Source organism: Rhamphochromis longiceps, linkage group LG3, assembly GCF_057381845.1.
Source record: "Rhamphochromis longiceps isolate RC_006_pf linkage group LG3, R_longiceps_female_GT1.1, whole genome shotgun sequence".
Taxonomy (NCBI): Eukaryota; Metazoa; Chordata; class Actinopteri; order Cichliformes; family Cichlidae; genus Rhamphochromis; species Rhamphochromis longiceps.
The window spans coordinates 4,501,432-4,524,905 of NC_140559.1; the positions used below are offsets into that span (position 1 = coordinate 4,501,432).

General features: G+C 42.3%; 2 protein-coding genes across 2 annotated transcripts in view; one reads left to right on the forward strand and one right to left on the reverse strand.

Moving 5' to 3' along the window:
- LOC146672589 (NACHT, LRR and PYD domains-containing protein 12-like) overlaps positions 1 to 23,474 on the forward strand; it is a 236,742-nt gene that overhangs the window by 103,966 nt on the left and 109,302 nt on the right. The gene's annotated exons all lie outside the window — the stretch shown is intronic.
- Positions 1 to 23,474, reverse strand: part of LOC146672593 (uncharacterized) — a 348,538-nt gene that overhangs the window by 26,262 nt on the left and 298,802 nt on the right. The window lies entirely within an intron of this gene.

Genomic DNA, 23,474 nt, shown 5'->3' on the forward strand with positions numbered 1-23,474 from the left:
AAATGCTATAAAACACTAAACATGAGCTTTCAATATACTGTTCAGCTGGTTCCTCATTCACATCAATTACATTTACTTATTTCACAACATCAGTGAAATATACTCTTTTTAACTGGTTCAGTTTCTCAAGTTCACACTTCTTTCCATAACAGCTACATCCTTTTATCATATCAATAAACACATCACATTGTCTTCTGCAGTGTCTTACTGGCTAAACAGTTCTATTCAATAACAGCATTGGTAAATACATTACATTTGTTCCCTCCAGTAATTTAATGGCAAAATCACTATTTAGTGCATCATGAAACACAGCTTGTTGAATCAACCCATGAATGCCTCTGTTAGCTACACAGAGTTGCTCAGAGTGCTTGTGTTACACTAGCTAATCTACTCAGTCACTTTAACAGAACTATTAACATTCACATCTCACAGAACTGATTTGATTGGAGCATTACAACACGTTTGCACAGAGCATAGGAGCGCACTGACTCTGCTTCACGAGCGCTCCACCTAACGAGCGGGCTCGCGGTGCGGTCGCGCGGGACACTCCTCTGGTTTTCTCCCGTGTTTACATATAAATAACTTTGGCGGACCGCCTTAACTCTCCCATTCACATTAACGTGGGTAACCATGGTGACAATAAACAACATTTTCGGTGCGAGCACCGTGTACCGACCTGTAAAAGCAGGTGAAGAGCAGAGTAAGGAAGACACGATGCGTCTCTGCTTTCCTCCAGAACGTGTCTGAGGAAGCAGCGGAAGGTGGGCTCCACTTACTGCACCCCGAAACCCCGGAGCAAGCACCAAAGTTCCGCCCTCACTGCTTTCTAACATAAAATGAATCCCTGTTACATGGATTTTCTATCCTCTTAAAGAAACTGAAAATAAATACATATAGCAATGAAAAATGTCCCGTTACATGAGTGTTTTACACAAAATAATATTCATGTGGTCATTCCCTCACAGGGGTGCCACAACTACACTGCTGTTTTGACAGAGACACAGTGTGTTTATCTAACTTGGCTGAAGCCAAAGTTCTCCAGACAAATTCAGTCTGTTTCTGCCAAGTGTGAACTCACTGGATGAGCGCCAGATACACAGAATCAAAAAGGGATAAATTACTTTTCTTATGTCATGTTCCCGTCACAAACTGGCTCAAGGAGAGGGGAAGCAGGAGTCCACAGATGAAATGTTCCTATAAATAAAGTGGAATTTATTCAAACTTTACCAAAACTTCAACACATCAAATACAAGCAGCTCAGCAGGGAGTGGATGTGTGTTGCATGTGCCAGGTGGATGCAGAGAGAGGCCAGGGCCACGTTCAAACCTGAACACGCTGCACAGTGTTTTGTTCCATTTGTTAGGGATGAATGAAATGCTTCCTTGAAAGGATGTGTGCAGTCACCAGTGGGCGTGGAAGCATGTGCGCCCTCATTTGGTGGGTGTGCAAGAAAAGTCATCCTGTCACACAGCAATGCCTACATAAATCACACCACTCTGCTTAAAATAATAATGTTTAGTGAAGCAGGTGAAGCAAAGGGCTGCTTTTAATAGGCTGGGAGACCCAGGTGTGCTGCTTTAGCTGCTGAGCCTCTTATGACAGAACAGCGGAGAGTGGTAAGAAGGGAGGAGGGGGTCTGGCTGTGTTTGTGAACGATAGATGGTGTAACTCTGGGCATTTCTCTATCAAAGAGACGCTATGCTGTAAGGACATTGAGCTGCTAGCGGTTAGCATGAGACCGTACTATCTACCACGAGAGTTTACACACGTGATTATGATAGCTGTGTATGTCCCGCCCTCTGCTAACGCTGCAGCAGCTTGTGAGGTCCTGCACACTGTAACCAGCAGACTCCAAACACAGCACCCTCAGGCCCTTTTCCTGATCTCTGGGGACTTTAAAGATGATGTAACCATTTAATTATGGTTACATAATTAACTCAGTCATCTTGGGTCCCTCTGTGCCTTCTGGTATTCCTGCAGTTCTTAAATGATTCCTCCTGGAGTGCCTCAAGAGCTCCACATCTCTCATCTAACTTCTTTACCTCCGCAGACAAACGCTCCACAGTGGCCTGGAGAGTGGCGATGGTGTCAGAGTGGTTCGAGGCACAGTCCTGCAGTTCAGTCAAAGTGTTATCATGCCTGGCCACGTCGCTTTTTATGTCCGAAATTGAGGGCTGGATGCTCTGGTTCAAGGATGATATCTCGCCTCCTATGGTGGTAGAAATCTCTAATATGCAAGTGTCCAGTGCTAGTTAGTTAGTTCTAGTTCTAGTGGTTAGTGGGGCTTTATTTGATGATTCTAGTGTGTGTTACATTGTTGTCATATTGTTGAGTCGCAGAGCTGCACAGTGTTACAGTTTCTGTAGAGTCTGGTATAAGGAACTCAGATCCCTCTGTGAATAATGTTCACTGAAACTGATCTGTAGTTAATGAACTAGTCAGGATTTACACTAGAGAATGTTTCTGCCATTACATGGCCTGTATTTGTAGAGCGCTTTACTCGTCCCTAAGGACCCCAAAGTGCTTTTTTGCCCAAGGACACAACGACCGAGACTGTCCAAGCCGGGGCTCGAACCGGCAACCTTCCGATTACAAGACGAGCTGCCAACTCTTGAGCCACGATCGGCCCACATATTGTTGTCTTTTGTTGCAGACACCAAGTGTTGAGATCCTGTCTCAACCTCCTACATTCTTCCAGCAGGTTACACATTATTTTTTGTATTTGGAATCAAATATATGTGTCAGTTGGGCCTAGTGCAGGGGTCAGCAACCTTTAACACCCAAAGAGCCTTTTGGACCCGGTTTCCACGCAAAGGGTCAGGGTTCGGGAAAACACTGGGAGCCGCAAATACTTTGTGACATCTAAAATGAAGATAACACTGTGTATATTGTTTTTACCTTTATGCTTTGTGTGAACAACTACAGTGTGTTGCTTATGAAATCCATGAAGTGCTACAGAGAAAATTACATTTGATTTATGTAATGAACACATTTTGAGCTCTTAAAGAAATATAACAAAGGAAAGCTGAACTACAATGATCCATGTAGCAAACACAAACTGTTATATCGCCTTTGGGCTTTTGGAGCCTTGACCTGACTTTTAAAAAAAGCGCGTTCATGCAAACATCGTCGGGTCTGCCGTGATATGTTTACAACGGGACTTCTGCTCCTGAACCTCTGCGCACAGCGTCTGCAGGTAAGGTAACTTTATTTATACCCAAAGGCAAGGTAAATTTGCTTTACAGGAAAATGACAGCATTTGACATCCCTTTAAAAACACACATACCTAGTAAATATATAAAGCTCACTGTGACACATACTTTAATATTTCGAATCAAAAACAGTTCTTATTTAATTCAGTGACAGCAACGGGGACAAAGCTATTTTTATAACGCTTTGTCCTGCATCTCGGAAATAGAAACCTCCGTCCTGAGGGAAGAAGCTGAAATTCACCCCTTAGAGGATGGGAACCATTTTTAAGGATTGATAAAGCCATCCTCTGTACCTGCTCAGAGTACAGGGAGGCTAAACAAGACTGTGGCTCACCTATCAGACGACTGGACCATCTCACTATCTGATTCAGAGAGTTTTTCTCTGTGACAGAGGTCTGACCGAACCATGCCACCAAACAAAAGGATAAAACAGACTCGATAAAAGAACGATAAAACAAAGTTAACATTTTTTGGTCAATGTGGAAATGAACAAGGTTCCTAAGGCAATAAAGGTGCTGGTGACCCTTTTTACAAACTGATTTGCAATTTTGATCAAAGTTCAGTTTTTCATTGATTATGGTCCCAAGATATTTATATGATTGTACTTGCTCTATTTTCTGACCTTTAATTAAAGTGACTCCGTGCCCATTTTGTTGTTTCCTAAAATCAACAACCATGTCTTTTGTTTTAGATATGTTCAGCTGGAGATAAGACTCCTCCCACCACTGAACAAAGTCATCAATGACTGGGCCGTGGTTAGTTTCACCCTCTTTCAGTAAGCTGACAATAACAGAGTCATCTGCATATTTAATAATGACCCTGTTTTCATGTCTGCCCTGACACATGTTTGTACAGAGAGTGAATAATAAGGGCGATAGGACGCAGCCTTGAGGAGAACCTGTGGAGGAGAACACTGGGTCAGACAGAACCCCATTTATTCTCACTCTTTGTGACCTGTCAGTTAGAAAATCTAAAATCCAGCCCAGCAGGTTTTTCCTGATTTCAAACTCTTCTAAAAGTCTTTTAATTAAAATATGGGGCTGTGTTGTATTAAAAGCCGAAGAAAAATCAATGAGAAGAAGTCTTGCAAAAGTCCCTTTACTCTCTACATGTTTAAGAATCAGATTTATTAAAGTCAAAAGTGCGTCCTCCACTCCTCTGTTGGGCCTGTATGCAAACTGCATTGGATCCAGCTGACCTTCAGTCTCTTCATAATCACATTTCTGATGATTTTTTCAAAGACTTTCATGACAACTGAAGTGAGGCAACAGGCCTGAAGTCGTTTAGATTTAGGGACAGGAACCACGACTGCTTCTTTGCAAAGAGAGGGCACATGTTGTGTTTGCAAGGATTTGTTAAAAATAACCTGAAATATAGGCCTGAGTTCATCAGCACAAGATTTAATTAGGCGGCCACTAATATTATCAGGACCTGGCTCTTGTTCACATTGACTGTATGAAAGGCCTTTTTAACATCGCTGAGTTCAATGATAAAGTGCTGAGTATCTCTCAGTTTCTGTTTCAGTTCCCAAATATCCTCGCTGAAATCAGAAGAACTAAAACGAGCATAAAACATGTTTAAAGCATTTGAAAATCTCTGTCTGAATTAAAACATCTAAAATGACCTGACTGCTGCTCTGGGGATTTTGAAACCCTGCTATGGTTTTCATACAAGTCCAGGCAGACCCAAAAGTTTTTGCAGCAAATTTGCTTTCAAGAAGGTTGTTAAGTCTAATTGTTGAATGTTGCCATTGTGTTTCTTAAATTTGTATAGTCTTAGTTTAAGCAGTAGGATCAAAGCCATTCCTTTGATCCTGACCACCTCTCCAGCCACTCTGTGCTGGGGGAGGTTTTATTGTAGATACATCCTATCTGAAAGATCTGTTTCTTTTGATGTAAGCTTCCTGGGTTTATGACCCTTTGGTCAGCAGGAGGTCTGACTGACACACACACACACACACACACACACACACACACACACACACACACACACACACACACACACACACCCAGTGTATACATTTACATACAGTCCTTGTCTTTGTAACCAAAGGGGGGTTGCAGGGGGAGGTGTTTTGTAAACTATTGTTTAAAAGTATTTAATAATCCTAGAGTGAGTATAACGACTGCTCATCTCCCTCCTGTTTGAGACATGGTATAGCCAATGGCTCAAAATAGCAGCAGTCTTATACAAATTATTAGGTAGTACTGGTTTATCACACAGATAAAAAATCATCCTGCAAGCTTGCTCCCTCTGTAAGTCACAACTGTTTTCCTGCTGTAGGTGAGTGGGCCTGCATGTCTGCTGATGTTGTACTGATAAAAGGTTAACACCATGTTTAACTACAGCTGCTTCTCTTGTGATCTTATCTGCAAAAACTTTCCCTAATGCAACTGAATCTCTCCCTCACATGTGTGCTGCACATTTACAAACGGCAATTCTACTGGTTAATAACACTGCCTCCAGCAGATTTTGCAAGAGTTTGGTGTGTTCTGCAGGTTTCCCTGTTGAAGTTATCTCACCTCGTCTCACTCACTGCACTACAAAGAAATGTACAGTAGCAAATGCATACTGCCTATCAGTGTATATTGTCTCTCTACAGCTTTACACGCTTCCGTTAAAGCTAGCTCAAGCAAATATGAAACATGCTAGTTGTCCTACACAGATAACTCTCTCTCACTGTCTGCTACAGTAAAACCTGTTCTAGTCTGTCCCTCTGCTATTGTAAAACTCAAATCATCAACAAACCAAACCTTTCCCTCAACAAGTGGCACATCTATTAAGTCATCCCTCAGCTTACACTTCTTCTCCTCGCGCTCTCTACACTCATGAGAAGTGCCCTCCTCCGTTGGCAAAAAGGGTTTGACAGATTCAGAATTGTGCACCACTTTATGGTAATATGTGTGGTTGTGAGAGTAACAGTAACATTAAAGACAAGTGTCTTGTAGGTGACAGAAATGTAAGTTTAGTCTGCAGTAGTAAACATCTACCTTGTGTGGAACTAACAATGTCAAAAGGTGAAATAAACTATTTCCTGAAACATTGTACAGCTTAAGCTGCTGCACATACTGATCTCACGCATGGAGGTAAAGCACGAGCAACTAGAGCTAATCTTTTAGGATAGTAAGCTACTGGCTTCACTTGTGCTGTTAGTTATTTTACAGTCACCTGGCATTTGTGCTGTTCACAGAACCACAAGTCCATCGCTGGACCTCCTCTGCGCTGTCACTTTTTGGAGCTTGGCACGCTCCCTCAGCTTCCATCTTATGGGCGATCCTCTCAGTCACTCCTTCTCGTCATGGCACCTCACGACATCTACAAATTGAAAAAATGACACTCCTCTCGCCACACGGCTTTCGCCATGTGTCAACTCCCCAATGAGACATGTACAAGAATGTTGCACAGTCTCCCTAAAACAATCTCCAGGGTTTGTCCCTTGGAGCAGCTTCACTCGCTGTAACCCTGTGTAAAAACATTAGTCAGCACTTAAATGTTCAGCTTGTTTAGCTCCCAGCTCCTGTATCACAGAAGACAAAGTCTTAAATTTAAAACAACTTCACATTTGCAACCAACTGTAGATCATAAGAGTAATAAAGTATTTAGCATCACAGAGACAAGTATCATTGCAGGTTTATTCTAAACTCATTAAACTCCTACTTTTCCCATAATTTGTTCCAAATTATTTAACATCTCAACGTCATTCCACATTGTAATCAGTGACTTCCCTTAAGTTTGTCACTCACCATGAGCCCAACAGTGTGGTCAGATAATGAGCTCCATGTAACTATTCTGTAACCACTGCACATCTGTTCAATCGTCACTCGTCTGTCTGTGCTGAATCCTTTACAAATCACATGATCAACCATCGGCTGTAAAAAGAAATGTAAATGTTAGCGCTGCGCAGGTGTATACACTTTCTCACAGTAATGTCTGTGAGCAACACAAGTTAGTGAATAACACACACACATGGTAAATTCACAGACAGAGAATTTAAACTAAAAAGGTTAAATTTTCAGAGTTCACATAGTCATGTGACCCACAGGAGGAATCCTGTGGTCTCCTTCTCCTGCAACAGAGACACACACAGAGATACATCCACACCTTTGTCAGGTGGGGGTTGACTTCACACAATGGTGTTAAGTCAGTCAGTCAGTTCCCCATTTATTTTAAAATTCTTACTCATTCACTCAGTGATTCCTTCTTTTGCTAATTGTGGAAATTATCGTCGCATTCGTTTCCACGCTCAGCAAAACAACGTCATTTCAAAAAGAAAAATAATTTAGACTGGATTTCCTCGTTGAATTCTTTTGGACAGGAACTTGTTTCCTAATTGTCCCAAATAAGAGCCCATTTTAATTTTGGAGAAGCTCACTTTGCAACAGTTTTCTCGACGACGCTTCGATTCTAATCGTGCAGATCTTCTCAAACAGAGATCATCAAACAAAACTTTCAGTGCACCATGAAAGTAACAAAATAAAAGAAAGATAGGCCTTGTTTAAGTCATGACACGTGTTCTTCATGCCAGGGGGATAAATCGTAACAACCCAATTGGCAGGTTCAACTTAGTAACAAAAGACAAATCAACAGCCAGTTTAATCTCAAACATTCATCCAATCAGCCATACACACAACATACAGCATAACCCTGTTGTCTTAGCACATAATAAGTTTTAGTTCTCATGTAACTAAATGTGTGCCATGGTAAAACTTCTTCACACACCAGAAACTCACAATCAGCTCACTCAGCTCACTCATTTAAGACCTCTCATCAGCATTCTGTTTTCTCCTCTATGATGCAACCATCTGTCCTCCTATAATATTCAGTCCACTAGTCTATGTATCACTTTCATCTTACTAGTGACTTGGACAAGATGACAAACAGAATCTCATGCTTAAGATGCTGTCTGGTCTCATTAGTATCATTGTATGTGTATATGCATGTAGGGTTAGTATGGTTAATGCATTTTCTGTATGTTTTTGTGTTCCTCTCTCATCACACTTTCATTATTCTCATCACTGCTTAAAACAACACACATCTCTCTCTGTTTTTTTCTTTAACTGAAAAACAGAAAATAGCATTACAGCTGTTTCAGACTGAGAAACACCAAACACTCTTCATGCCATCATTCATCCACACAACTATTTTATTTCTTTTCGTCCACTGGGCAGGTGACCTGCAGAATCACGTCTGCCCCAGCTGGATACCTTTCACACACACCATGACGTCAGACACTCTCACACTCGCCGAATTGATCAGGAGAAAAACTTTCTTCATCTTCACACTCTGTTACAGAAACACCATATGGTTTTTTTTTTTTTTTGTGTTGTGTTGTGTCAGGGATGGATATGTAGTTGTAACGTTTGTGTTCACTAACTTTACTTTCTGTTTCCTACCTTGCCTAGTCTGTAATGGACTCAATGCTGCTCCTAATATGCCTTTAATCTCTCCTCCACCTCTGCCTCTGCTCTCTCACGCTCTTCTCTGGCTCTTCTTTCTGCTAACATTCTTGCTTTTTCTAATGCTTTTCTACGGTGTTGTTCTAGAGTAGTTGCAGTGGATTGAGCTGTAGTTTCATCCTCAGGTTTCACAAGAACTTCTTGCAATATTGCTCTTTTAACATTCTGTGCTTCTCTCCTTTCTTAAATTTGTATAGTCTTAGTTTAAGCAGTAGGATCAAAGCCATTCCTTTGATCCTGACCACCTCTCCAGCCACTCTGTGCTGGGGGAGGTTTTATTGTAGATACATCCTATCTGAAAGATCTGTTTCTTCTGATGTAAACTTCCTGGGTTTATGACCCTTGTGGTCAGCAGGAGGACACACACACACACACACACACACACACACACACACACACACACACACACACACACACACACACACACACACACACTCTCACATAACACACACACACACAGTGTATACATTTACATACAGTCCTTGTCTTTGTAACCAAAGGGGGGTTGCAGGGGGAGGTGTTTTGTAAACTATTGTTTGAAGTTTGTCAATAAAAGGCAGCGAGAGGAGGCCACCATTGTGGTCATTTCGAAGTGCTGGTCACAGATGAGAGGCCTCCCTTGCGCAAGAAATCGATCGAACATTGTTGCCTTGCTTTTCTTTCATGGGAATAAGTCTTGGATACAGCGGGGTCTGAGTTTAGACCCAACAGTTTGAGCACTGATACCTGCCATTGCTGGCATTGAAAGATGCAACGCCAGCAATGTGGATTGTCAAGACTCAAACCAATCATCAAGCAAAGACAACAGGGATCATTTGTTTCTGTTTATTTAGCATTCACAGCATTTGTAGTTGCCTTCTGTGCAGGGGAAGTCCACGCACACTGTGTGGTACCGCCATCCGCAGAAGGTGCATTCAACCTCTGTAAGAGAAACGAGATTGTCTGAGACTGAAATGATATTCACTAAAGAAGTGGTGATTTGTAAAACTTCACATTTTGATCCGGGACGTACTCTGCATGAAAACAAGCGCTCACTCTTCCTGCTCAACAAATGACAAGGGCGGAGCCTTATACCACCCTAGACAAACGCTACACAGTGCTGTCCCGCAACTATTTTTCTATTGTTGCACTACCTGCTCTGTACACGCAGCGTCGAGCAACGGTGGAGACGGAATTTCAAGCAGGACAACATTTTGCTGCAACAACAAAACGTGAGACATTTGTTGTTTTATGTTTATTTATTGTTATGAGAGAATCATGATCTCAATTCTAAGCCAAAAAATCGTGATTCTCATTTTATGCAAAATCGTGCAGCCCTAACATTAACACAAAACTATTGTTTCACCAGAGAAACACACATGAAGAGAGAGAGAGAGACAATAACAGCTACCAAACAGTCGTCATAATTCGTCACACAATGAGAAAAGGACAAATCAACAAGTAACAATGACTAATTAATATTAAAATCTGTAACATAATGTATTGTTTGGAGTTTAGTCTGATTGGTTCAGGATGACCTGCCATTATCCAATCACACGTCTGCTTACCTGCATCTTTTCTCTTTTTTCTAACCTGGGCCCTGTTTCAGGAAGCCGGTTTAGAAAACTCAGAGTGAAAAACGACACTCACGGTTGAGTAATCCCGAACTGTCCAACTCGGAATATTCGGTTTCAGAAAGGCTGATAACAATTAGTTCAGTCAACGCGGAGTTGCTTTAACCCCAAGTGAAGCGCGCGGACGAGGATACATAAAGCCCTGATAAGCGGAGCACAGATTAAGCGAGTCACCATGGAGACGGAGGGAAAGAAGGCGCGGTCAATGTATTTCACAGCGCTTGAGGCCGAAATTCTGATGGCAGCATATGCCGATAACATGCAAATTCCGCGGAAAAAAGTAACACAGCTTCAGCTGCAAAAGAAAGGGAGCATGCATGGCAAAACATAGCCGACAGAGTCAATGCGTGAGTGTTAATATAAACATTGATCTAGGGATTTCCACCCATTTAACACGTTATTTTATCATATGTTATTTTATTTGTTATTTTATACATTTTATTTTGTGATGTGATGTGAGCGCAGGTGCAACCCAACAGGCCCCAAACGTGCCTGGCAGCAAGTAAAAATGAAATATAGAAATATAGTCCAAACAGGTAAGGTGTAATTGTATTATGAGCCATAGTGCTTGGTCTGTTTGTCCCATGTAAATCAATTGCAGTTAGAGGCTACATTAATTTCCTTCCTGTAAGCACTTATTGAAATTATCTGAGCACATTACAAGTACATATTTGCTTACTCTGTATGCTCAAATGTGGCCCGTTATAGCCAACAGAAAAAAAGCGGAGGCCCGAAAAACAGGTGGGGGTCCTCCACCACCACCACTCACAGAGGCTGAGCAGTTGCCCTCAGCCAAAACAGTGGGCGCCCTGTGGCCGAAGGCATCTCTGCGGGGACATCCTCTGAGTCAATAACCCCGCAAGACACAAGTGCCTACATAAGGGGTAAATCCAAAACAATACATGATGTGCATACATCCTTTCTTCACAGTCACCTTTGCAGTGCCACTCATTCATCTGATAAACTCCTTACCATAATGGATTATTTTGTAGTGAAGTTATTTTCCTACTGATTTTGCCTTCCCTCAGTCTTGGTTGTCTTTGAGAGCATAATGACAATGAAGTGTAAGGTGATTGGTATGTTTGTTAATTGCCATTTGGTCCCTTGTAAGTTATAAGTGACCTGTATAAACCTCATATTCTAACAGTTGATGGTGGTGGTGTACTGCATCTGGTGCAGCCTCCTGTTGAGCCAGACCAACATGCAGTTGTGAGTAATACTCCACAGATTATATGAGTTTACAGTAGAACAGCAATGTTGTTTATTTCTTTACTACAGGAAAATAATGAAGAAACATTGACAGCTGTTACAGAGGAGGAAGCAACAGAGACACTTTATGAGGTTTACATCTTTTAATACTTTGTGTACAGGAAATACAGGCGACCAATAAAGCCAGTTGAACAAAAAATCTGTTTATTCTTCTTTCAACATGTTGAGGTGATGGGTCAAAAGAAATGATTGTGACATATGGTGTCTCTGACTGCGCTTCCATCTTGTATGTCCGTGGGAGGGTCAGGATGTTCATGGTTTGGATCACTGCTGTTTGGTTCAGAAGGACAGTGTTCTCCTCTAATTGTGGCAATGTTGTGAAGAATCACACATGCCACAATAATGTCACATGCCCTTTCTGGGGTGACCCTGAGTCTTTGCAGGCACTGGAACCGGGCCTTAAGCATTCCGATAGTCATTTCAATTCTGGCTCTTGTCCTGCAATTAGCCAGATTATATCGCTGCTGTGGGCCCGGTTCAGGGTCAGAGTAAGGGGTAGGCAAATAGGGTAAACATGGATACCCCCTATCACCAAGCAAGTAGCCAGTGAACTCTCCTAAGACAGAAGGATACACTTCAGTTCAAATGTCCCTGAAGCAATTGGTCTTTATATATTTTAAAGTATTCTCAACTCACCATGTCCAAATTTTGTGCTCAGTGTACATTCACGGAATATTTGTGAGTCATGGACAGAGCCTGGCCACTTGGCTTCCACATTTGTGATAATGTTGGCAGCATCACATATGATCTTCACAGTGCAGAGAACACAAATTAGCATCCATTACTATAATGAAATAATTTGTTAGTTTGAAATGCTACAGGGAACTATGTACCTGTACATTAATGCTGTGGAAAGACTTCCTGTTCACATAGTCTCCTTCATTTACTGAAGGAGCAATGATTGGAATGTGAGTGCCATCTATACAGCCAATCACGCCTGGGAACCGTGAAAATAAATGTAAAATTTAAGTAGTAGTCCAAGTATCACCACATCATGAATTAAGTTTTGTTCATCCTGCTACCTGCAATTTTGTGGCATCCCTCTTTGATAAATCTTGTGGGTCTATGACCGGGGAACACCACAGACGAGTACAGGAGACGTTTCAGTGCAACTGTAACATTCCTGACTGCCCGACAGACGGTAGCCTTGGAAACGTGCTCAGCGTCACCAATATTATACAGAAAGCTCCCGTTTGCAAAAAAACGAAGTGCGATACAAATAATATGTACAGAACTGAGAGCATGTCCGCGATGTGTCACATGCGTAATATATGGCCTGAGGATGTTATCCAAATAACTTATAGATTGTGCTGAAAAACGGTAACGTTCACACAGAAAATCATCAGGAAATGATAAAATGTCCGAACGCACTCTAATCACTCTCTCCCGGCGGAGAGCTCTGCGGAGAATTTGGGCTTCACGATCTACTGGCTCTTCAAGGAAGGGACACGCCATGTCCGACACTTCCTACTGTCAGGTTTCCGACAAAGGGGCGGAGACAGTCAGGGTTAGTTGTAGTAAACCTGCTAGGGGGCAGGTTAGCTTCACGGCGTGTGTCGTCATAGTGACTCACTCAGGCTTCAGCTGAACTCGCTTTGTAAAACCGAAAACCCAGAGTTTTCGTTAACTCAGGGTATACTTACTCAGTTTTTCCACTAAACCGGCTTCCTGAAACAGGGCCCTGAGCACCTGATGGCTTTGAACTTTTGTTGTCCATCTTCCATTGGTTTGAATTTTGCGCTCCAGTACAAACACAAATCCCCCAACCCGAGGATCAGCACAATTAACCTAACAGACCTACACCTTAGTTCACAGATTCACTTTGTCTAAGGTTGATTTCTGGGATTTCACACAACCCAGGATTCAGATCGTGAATCCATGATGGGCTTGGATTTACATCATTATAAATGAAATGTGCTCTACTTGGAAGCAGCCGGCCCCGCCCCTTTTGACGGGTTGTGTGAGACTTTAAATCATCAAACTGTAAATTATAATTTAAATTGTTATTGATCCTTTACCCCGAGTCCTAAAGTGTAGATTTATTTTCTTACTCTTCTTATATTTGTTGTTTGTTTACTTGCACCGCTGTAACTGCAGCCTCGTCGTCTCGTCTCTCTATATGCTGGACTGTCTGTAGCGGAGATGACAATAAAGTTTACTTTGACTTCAGCAGCGCGCAGGCGCACCGAGGGCTCTCGCGCTCACTTTATAGAATTTAGAAAAAACATGGGTGCAGATTATAAGTCTGTATCATAATATCTGTTTGTTGTTTTTATTTTGTTTTGCGAGTTGGTTATTAGATGCCGCTCCAGCCAGCCAGAGACTCCCCGCCGCCCCGCCCTCTCCTCCCTGTGCCGCCAGCAGCAGGCGCACCTCGCAAACGGAGGGCGCCCTTACTCCCAGCAAATGGCTGATAGAAAACCGATCGGTGCCTACGAATTTCCCAATATGCGCTGGCATGACGTCGGGGAAGCATGGGTACGACCGATTATTTTATTTTTTTCTTGCCCGTGATGCCCCCCCACCACGATGCATTCTATTGGTTTGCACACTTACACACACCCAGCTGTGGTTTCCTGTTTTGCTGGACTCTGGAGAGCCCCGCCTTTAACGCTCTTCTCTCACAGAGAGCAACAGAAAACTTGGAAAAACTCCAGATTGACTGAACTCAGTTCAAAGTTACCTTGACACCTTTAGATGTGAGACGTAGTGATGGTCCGCTTGAAGCTGACGCTCCGGTGCGTGTGTCAGAAAGATCAACGCGCTGCTTCAGAAGCACCGTGTCGAGGCTTGATTCGTTTGGCCAGAGTCACGTGATCAGTGACGTCTGAAGCTTCGTTTAGAACGTACCTTTTTTTAAATCGAACTTTATTGAAACACAATGAGTATACAACATACAAACAGATGAAGTTTACAAAAGAACAGAACATGAACATACAGAACCAGGAGTAAAAAAAAATATGATATGAGTAGGCGAAAAAATTCAACATATAAATATTGTTCTGAGAGGCTTTTTGTTGGTTGAGTCTGAAATTGATTGTATGTACAATTCATATCCTTATAAAAAGGCAGAAATATGGTGTTTTATTAATAAACTTACATTCATGGATATAAAATAGCTAAAAGTATTAACAAATTTTTTATAAAAAAACATTTATCATTCTTCCTGGGGAACTTAAAGAAACAGAATAAAACATTTTCCCATCGTAAAGAAAACTCCCTTAAAATATGGACAATAACAAAACTGCTAAATTCTTCCAGAATCTCTGTGTAGAGGAACCAAAAGAGATGTGCCACAGTTTCTGGATGATCCCCACAGAAAGTTCAATTAGTATTTATGTCTCTTTTAAATGTTACCATATAGTGACTGGCTGGGTCACATTTATGAAGAATTTTATATGAGATTTCCTTCACCTTGTTCACAATTAGATATTTATGGGATCATCCAGACTGTCTTCCAGGTGATATCTGGAACATGTCGGTTCCAGTAAGATATTCTATATATGGGAGAGACATGATATCTTCTTGGAATAAACTACGTATTCTCTTATTGCTGTTACCAAGTTCCTGTGAAAAGCAGATTTTTCCCACTGCTGACTCAGCTGGATCAGGGAGAGTGACTGAGGCAGATATTGAGCTGTCAGTGTTTTTATATAACATTAAAGTCCCTGAGGGTATGGCACCAAGCACCATTGAGAATTCCCCAACACTGACGGGAAAATTATATAGTGTAAGGAATTCATTGTAAGTAAGTAGTGCTCCCTCGTTAAATTTTAAAACTTAGTAGCGGCCGCCATTGTTGGCAGCTGAAATTTGGCTGGGCCGCGCTATGAATTCTGGGATATGGTGGGCCACGAAGGACACACCCGACCCATCCTTCAAACTCGGGGGAATGAAGGACGCATTTGAAGGAGTCGAGGAATCGGGACAGCCTTCGTCGCCTGGCTGTGACGTCATCGGCCTTCAAATGCGGCCTCCGGAGGATGCAGCCGACGTTTTGGGACACAGCTTGTGTGTCTTTGTTGGTCATGTGACCTCCCAGGGACTACACATGGAAACGAGCAGTTTAGCTCAAATCTGGCAGGTTTCCATCGTCTGTTTTTGTCCTGATGTCCATGAACATGAACACTGTCCCTGTCAAACACGTCCAGATAATCTGATCCAGTGTTGTTCTTCTTCTGTGGTGTTTGTGATGGAGCTGCTGATCCTGATGTCCTCCACCAAGGGGGCAGCAAATTCAGCTGACTGTCATCATTTATTAAAAAGATGTAACAATGTGACATAATGCAATATAATAGTGTCAGTTACACATTGTGGGTTGCACTGTGGCCAGAATGGACATTACCTCCTGCCTAATGGAAGCTGTCAGCCATCCTGCAACCATGAATTAGATAAGCAGAAGTGAAGGGATTGTTAACAACAATTTAATAATAAAATGTAATGTGATAGTTGCACTTTATTAGCTCCCCACAATCGTATGAATAATAACCATGAATGCACTGCATGCTCATAGCAAGTTCTTTAGGTTTAAAGTGAGATCCTGCTTTAAAGGGCGCTTCATCTGCTGGGAATGACATGTTTCTTCTAGTATGTAAGGCTCAGCCCATCTTACTGGGACTTACTTTTGTAGATCCACATGCTCTAAACCTGCTGCTCCATGATTGGTGCAGAAGCTTTAAGCTACTATTAACAAATAATGACCATGGACTTAGTTGTTACTACAATAACTTATCATTGAGCAACTTTTAATTTTACTTGTAAAACTATGCAAGTAGAATTGAATGGGGCACAGTGAGCTGAGCACAGGCCCACTCTGTGACACTCAGAGGTTTGTGGATATCATACTGAGAGTATTGGACACAGTGCAGCCAGCTTGCAGCCACTTTCCCACCACTTTAGCACAATGTTTACATGAGACTCAGCCACACTAATGTTCCTGGGCAGACATGTGGTGCAGCATGGCTGATGGCACTGTACCTGCAGCTGTCATGGACAAGAACCACTCAATACCTCACCCAAGCCAAGCCTGTGCTGATGTTGTGATCTGAGACCGAGACACTAACCCAGGATCATGATATGATGTTGTGAGAGTTTCACTAAGAATTAGCTCTGATTACAAGATTTCAATCTATCGTAACTCTAATTTGTATTTACTTCAGTTTGTTCATCTTGGAGCTGTGTGCAGCTGAGGACAGTCTTATTATTACCAGGTGAGGATATGTAACAGCCACAGTCTGTAGAGATGATGTCACCATGGAGTGGTGATGTCACTGGAGCTGCCAATATGTGCTCCAGCCAAAGCTACACCAGAGGGTTGTGCTGTGTAACAGGTTGGTGCAGGTGGTGTTATCTACATTTGAACATTAGGCAACAGTCTCATGAAGACACTTTCTATTGTTCACTAAAGACCAACAATAACAGAGACAAAGGGAGAGCAGCAGAACTAGTGCTAACAATTAGCACTGCTAGCCTGCCCACCAACACCAGCTAATGTTCTAAAAACGATGATCAATGATTTTGCTGTAACGGCTCCAGCTGTCTGTGTCAGGGACACGTTGGAGATGAAGTGAGTGATCCAGTGACAAAGGTTTGGAAAGCTGCAGTCAGCTGAGACTAAAGGAGTCACCTGACCGAGAGACCAAATGTTTCACTGAGAACGTCCAGATGAACAGAATCAACCTTTGGGATAATCTGTTCCACACATCCATGTTTCACTTACTGCATTATATTTCCTCATTGCTGTGCACACAGGCCTGTGGCTTATAACCAACTCCAAGTTCAGACTCAGAGGCTGCTGAAGCTGTTTTCTGGAACAGAGACGTGTTGGATATAAAACCAACTCTTCTTTATGTGTCAGCACTGAGGAAAGGAGCAGCTTCGTTTCTAAGTGTATGAAGGACTGTAGCAGTGTGTGTGTGAGCTTTATTTCACAGACAGAACCATGTCAAAAACACAACTTCAGGTAAAAACAATACAAAATCAAAGAGTCTGATCAGAAGGATTAAACAGAGGAGTGTGGGACTGTTTTTAACAGACAGCAGGTTAAGCCAGGCTGGAGGAGTAAACTGAGCCTCGGTGTGAGCAGCAGTGTGTTTGACAGGAAGCTGAGATAAACAGTCTGGAGCCCATTTAGTGCTTCATATGAAAGTGTGAGGATTTGAAAGCAAATCTAAAATCAAGCAGGAGTCAGTGTGAGAATGATTTGTGCTTTTCCTCAGTCAGATGCTGGGAGTTTCAGTTCATCCATGTTCAGCGTGCTGTGCTTTGTGTAACAGGAGAATATGACAGTATAAATCAAGTCTTCATGTCACTGAAAGCCTCCACAGTCTGCTATGGAGGTGCATCAGTTTGGATTTACAAGAAGAACATTTCTTAAACCTGCCACAAGATGGCGCTCCAACAGAAGGGATGTCCACAGTGTAACACAGACACACACATACTGTGTGAATGTGTGAGTGAATGGGCTTTCAACACAAGGCTTCTGCTGCTACCTTTAATGACATAATTAGCTAACAAGAACAAACTGTTAATTACCAGCAAAGAACGGCTCCAGATTTTAGCTGCTGACCATTTTGTGAAACGTTGATTACATCAGCTTATTGTTGATTTTTCAACCTTAATATCAGCTGCTTTAAAGGAGCCTGGTTCTCTGGCAGTAACACTTTTCTTCACTAGATGCAGTGCAGGCACAGTCTGTGTTTCTAAACTACACACTAATGTTCATTGTTGTGCAGCTAAATCCTCCCTCTGGATGGGAAGAATCCCTGTCAGGCTTCAAACACCTGGCTTGGTGTTCTGGAGCTAATGTGTCACCTGTGAGGACTCTGAGATGAACACACAGCAGACACTTCAGTTCTCCGTCTGTGTGTCCTCAGTTTCCCAGCATGCCTTGGCTGTGGTGGTGGAGGTGAATGAGGGGGAACATGCTGCTCTGTCAGCACTCAGGTTTCATACCTGGTGATCTCAGAGGACAAAGCGGCGTTACAGCAGCGCACGTTGATGAGACCTGATGCTCTGAACAGTTCAGACTTCAGCCTCACTCTGAGAAAACAAACGACTGACTGTCAGCAGCAACTACACCTGCTCCATCAGTGACGGAGAGAAGAACTGAGACTGAGAGACATACAGCTGCAGGTCAAAGGTCAGAAACGCCCGCTCTTTGTACGGGTCAGGAGTTAGTACTGCAGAGGTCAGAGGTCAGCTTGCTGACAAACCATTTGAAACAGTTTGGAGCTAAAAGCACAACAGCAGAGGAAAGAAGAGACACTGCAGAGATGATGCAAAATATTGTGTTTTGTTCTCAGCTGTCAAAAAGTGTAACACACGTGTTCCAGCACAGCCTTTGTGTACTTTCACTTCTCCATACTGTCCATTGGAAATCCTGTTTGTTACTTTTTGATTTCAGTCCATGTGTCCAAAGCAAACTTCTGTCCCACACTTTCTCTGCTGACTCTTCACCGATGCTCAGATGATCTCAGATGATTTCACCAGAACTCATCAAAATTCGGGCTCCACAGAAACCCAGACGTCACTAAACAAGCGTAACAAGCAAAGTGAAAACTGGTCGTTCAGCTTTATTGACCAAAGATAAGCTCACATGTCACCTCATGACACAGACACTTATTTCCACAGCATGCACGAGGACTGACAATAAGTGTCTATAAAGCCACTTCTATCTGCCACACCTGTGCTTCTGTCATGGTTGCTCTCCTCTCACTCTGTCATTTATCCACAGTCTGCCTCCCTCTGCTCCGTCAGCTGACGTCCTCTCTACACCACCTGCTGTGTTTTATCCTGCAAAAACACATTTAAGAAGCGTTGCACCGAGTAACGGGAGGAACTGCTATAAAATCCATTTAAAGGAGGTGGTGCTGAGTGCTGTGACTGGGGTCCCACCACTGACATCACGGGTGGAGGACATGTTGGAAAACTGCTACAAAGTGCTGTGCAGCCAGCAGAGCTTACAGTCTGTCCTGTGTGTCATACAGGCTCTCACACTTAGTGTTTCTGTGACACATTGAAGAGAAGTTTGTGTTGTTCACAGTTGTGCTTGTACTGAGTGACAGCTGACATGACCTAACAGGAATAATGTGTCTGTGCTGAATGAGAAGTAACACACAATGAAGTCTTGATGCATCTCAATCATCCAGGAAAGTGAGTCTGTTGCTTCTGTTCATCTGGACGCAGCGTTTTGTGGGAGAAACGTGTCGTCATCATCAGGTGACGTCTTCAGTCTCAGCTGCAGGTTTCAGTCTTACAAACAGGACATTTGCATAAAGACTGAAAGCAGCTGCAGGAACGATGGGCTGGGAGCTCCGTTCCTTCATCTTAATTATGCAGATTCTCAGGACCATTGATCAACAACCACTGATCCATGTCCATGAGTCCCATTCACAGAGATGTGGGAATGGCTGCAGTCACAGCATGTAAGATGGAAATAAATGAGAAGTATTTAGCTGAAGTGGATTTGATTTATGTTACTTCTTTTTTAACTTGTAGTTCTACATTGGAAGATTATTGTGATATTGAAATATAAAAATACATTTATATTCTATTATTTTCTCAAAATAAGCGTCACACTCGTGGAAGCCGGTGTAGCCGCCGAAACGCCTGCATTTATGGAGACTTTCAGCCCCAGGTAGGCCAGTTATGGATCTTGGATCCACATTATGTCAGCAGCTGTTCTCCACCGTGAACTGTGTTCAAACAAACACGCTCACGCCTCACAGACGACAGCTTACAGTCCTGTAGAGATAAAGTGACTTCGTACAGCCCCGTCTTCAGTCTTGTGGAGATGATCTCGATGCTTTGGTGGATGTTACTAGCTCCTATGCAGTATTTTGTAAAGACATGATTATACCCCGTAAGCACGTTAAAATTTACGCTAACAATAAGCCATGGGTCACTAAAAGTGTCAAATCCTGTTTAAGGAAAAAGAGACAGGCCTTTAAAGAGGGGCTGTTACTGATTTTCAGACAGCTACCAAGGAAATGAAAATCGAGATCTTGAAAGCAAAACAGACAAAAACCTTCTTGAAAGCAAATTTGCTGCAAAAACTTTTGGGTCTGCCTGGACTTGTATGAAAACCATAGCAGGGTTTCAAAATCCCCAGAGCAGCAGTCAGGTCATTTTAGATGTTTTAATTCAGACAGAGATTTTCAAATGCTTTAAACGTGTTTTATGCTCGTTTTAGTTCTTCTGATTTCAGCGAGGATATTTGGGAACTGAAACAGAAACTGAGAGATACTCAGCACTTTATCATTGAACTCAGCGATGTTAAAAAGGCCTTTCATACAGTCAATGTACACAAGAGCCAGGTCCTGATAATATTAGTGGCCGCCTAATTAAATCTTGTGCTGATGAACTCAGGCCTATATTTCAGGTTATTTTTAACAAATCCTTGCAAACACAACATGTGCCCTCTCTTTGCAAAGAAGCAGTCGTGGTTCCTGTCCCTAAATCTAAACGACTTCAGGCCTGTTGCCTCACTTCAGTTGTCATGAAAGTCTTTGAAAAAATCATCAGAAATGTGATTATGAAGAGACTGAAGGTCAGCTGGATCCAATGCAGTTTGCATACAGGCCCAACAGAGGAGTGGAGGACGCACTTTTGACTTTACTAAATCTGATTCTTAAACATGTAGAGAGTAAAGGGACTTTTGCAAGACTTCTTTTCATTGATTTTTCTTCGGCTTTTAATACAACACAGCCCCATATTTTAATTAAAAGACTTTTAGAAGAGTTTGAAATCAGGAAAAACCTGCTGGGCTGGATTTTAGATTTTCTAACTGACAGGTCACAAAGAGTGAGAATAAATGGGGTTCTGTCTGACCCAGTGTTCTCCTCCACAGGTTCTCCTCAAGGCTGCGTCCTATCGCCCTTATTATTCACTCTCTATACAAACATGTGTCAGGGCAGACATGAAAACAGGGTCATTATTAAATATGCAGATGACTCTGTTATTGTCAGCTTACTGAAAGAGGGTGAAACTAACCACGGCCCAGTCATTGATGACTTTGTTCAGTGGTGGGAGGAGTCTTATCTCCAGCTGAACATATCTAAAACAAAAGACATGGTTGTTGATTTTAGGAAACAACAAAATGGGTACGCAGTCACTTTAATTAAAGGTCAGAAAATAGAGCAAGTGCAATCATATAAATATCTTGGGACCATAATCAATGAAAAACTGAACTTTGATCAAAATTGCAAATCAGTTTGTAAAAAGGGTCACCAGCACCTTTATTGCCTTAGGAACCTTGTTCATTTCCACATTGACCAAAAAATGTTAACTTTGTTTTATCGTTCTTTTATTGAGTCTGTTTTATCCTTTTGTTTGGTGGCATGGTTCGGTCAGACCTCTGTCACAGAGAAAAACTCTCTGAATCAGATAGTGAGATGGTCCAGTCGTCTGATAGGTGAGCCACAGTCTTGTTTAGCCTCCCTGTACTCTGAGCAGGTACAGAGGATGGCTTTATCAATCCTTAAAAATGGTTCCCATCCTCTAAGGGGTGAATTTCAGCTTCTTCCCTCAGGACGGAGGTTTCTATTTCCGAGATGCAGGACAAAGCGTTATAAAAACAGCTTTGTCCCCGTTGCTGTCACTGAATTAAATAAGAACTGTTTTTGATTCGAAATATTAAAGTATGTGTCACAGTGAGTTTTATATATTTACTAGGTATGTGTGTTTTTAAAGGGATGTCAAATGCTGTCATTTTTCTGTAAAGCAAATTTACCTTGCCTTTGGGTATAAATAAAGTTACCTTACCTGCAGACGCTGTGCGCAGAGGTTCAGGAGCAGAAGTCCCGTTGTAAACATATCACGGCAGACCCGACGATGTTTGCATGAACGCGCTTTTTTTAAAAGTCAGGTCAAGGCTCCAAAAGCCCAAAGGCGATATAACAGTTTGTGTTTGCTACATGGATCATTGTAGTTCAGCTTTCCTTTGTTATATTTCTTTAAGAGCTCAAAATGTGTTCATTACATAAATCAAATGTAATTTTCTCTGTAGCACTTCATGGATTTCATAAGCAACACACTGTAGTTGTTCACACAAAGCATAAAGGTAAAAACAATATACACAGTGTTATCTTCATTTTAGATGTCACAAAGTATTTGCGGCTCCCAGTGTTTTCCCGAACCCTGACCCTTTGCGTGGAAACCGGGTCCAAAAGGCTCTTTGGGTGTTAAAGGTTGCTGACCCCTGCACTAGGCCCAACTGACACATATATTTGATTCCAAATACAAAAAATAATGTGTAACCTGCTGGAAGAATGTAGGAGGTTGAGACAGGATCTCAACACTTGGTGTCTGCAACAAAAGACAACAATATGTGGGCCGATCGTGGCTCAAGAGTTGGCAGCTCGTCTTGTAATCGGAAGGTTGCCGGTTCGAGCCCCGGCTTGGACAGTCTCGGTCGTTGTGTCCTTGGGCAAAAAAGCACTTTGGGGTCCTTAGGGACGAGTAAAGCGCTCTACAAATACAGGCCATGTAATGGCAGAAACATTCTCTAGTGTAAATCCTGACTAGTTCATTAACTACAGATCAGTTTCAGTGAACATTATTCACAGAGGGATCTGAGTTCCTTCTACCAGACTCTACAGAAACTGTAACACTGTACAGCTCTGCGACTCAACAATATGACAACAATGTAACACACACTAGAATAATCAAATAAAGCCCCACTAACCACTAGAACTAGAACTAACTAACTAGCACTGGACACTTGCATATTAGAGATTTCTACCACCATAGGAGGCGAGATATCATCCTTGAACCAGAGCATCCAGCCCTCAATTTCGGACATAAAAAGCGACGTGGCCAGGCATGATAACACTTTGACTGAACTGCAGGACTGTGCCTCGAACCACTCTGACACCATCGCCACTCTCCAGGCCACTGTGGAGCGTTTGTCTGCGGAGGTAAAG